The 1,003-nt window shown below is 39.8% G+C and overlaps 1 pseudogene; it reads right to left on the bottom strand.

Moving 5' to 3' along the window:
- Positions 1–373: 373 nt before the first annotated feature.
- Positions 374–532, bottom strand: LOC133751740 (U4 spliceosomal RNA; annotated as a pseudogene).
- Between the last annotated feature and the right edge of the window lie 471 nt (positions 533–1,003).

The raw sequence follows: 1,003 nt of genomic DNA on the forward strand, positions 1-1,003 counted from the left end.
AAATTCCATCAGGAGGAGGAAAATTTTTTTCTGCCATGGACCATTTGGATGTTTATACATCATTCGTGAGCTACACAAAAGTAGAAATTTCAAAATTAGCCTGCTATAGATGTATTGAATTTCGAGTCCTGCCTGTGGTTGCCTTGCCAGAGCCAGACCAAATGAATACATGGGCCAGATAAAACCTGGGGTATGGACGTTCCCCCACCCCTGTTGATGGGGTTCCTATGGTGCACAGGTTTGTGAACACACTGATGTGCTTTGGAAGTGGCATTTCCAGTAGAAGGAATGGAAGCTCCATCACTTCCCAGTCCATAACTTGTCTTACGCATGTCTTCCATTTGGCTTTTCCTGAATTGAATACTTTCTAGTAAACCTGTTGGCTTAAGTAGAAAATTTCCTGAGTTCTGTGAGCTACTCTGGTGAACTATCAAAAATTAGGAAGAGGATTGTATAGAGAAACATTTTCAATTAGCAATAATTGCGCCTCAGATTAACATCATTGGCTACAATACTGCCACTGTGCAAAGCTGTAGGGCATGTCAAATTTGTACATGGTCAACCAAAACTGACATCTCAAGTGGGGCCAGCCTTGTGGGACTGAGATTTGATCTATGAGGCCTGGGTTAAACGTGAATAGTGTCACAATAGAGTTATTGGATACCCTAATGGTGATTAAAAAAAATTGGGAAAAATGTTGTTAGTGTGGAATAAAATATCTATATACCATATGAGTTCACTTTTGAACAGCAGTATATGTATCTTATATTTTTCCACCTTGTTCTTACAGCTTTAAGATTCAGCTCAGGCAGAAAACTATGTACCTCTAAGTAGAATTTTTCATCTTTGAGAGCTTCTGAGCTTCCTCGGAGCTACATTGATAGACTACATTTGGACCACTGAGCACATTGTCAAGAGCATCACAGATTAAGTGTTACTCTCATCCTGAGTTTTATACCTGGTACCTACCAGGAAAGAGGACAAGTTTAATCATGTGCCTAAA

Source organism: Lepus europaeus, chromosome 22 (assembly GCF_033115175.1).
Source record: "Lepus europaeus isolate LE1 chromosome 22, mLepTim1.pri, whole genome shotgun sequence".
NCBI lineage: Eukaryota > Metazoa > Chordata > Mammalia > Lagomorpha > Leporidae > Lepus > Lepus europaeus.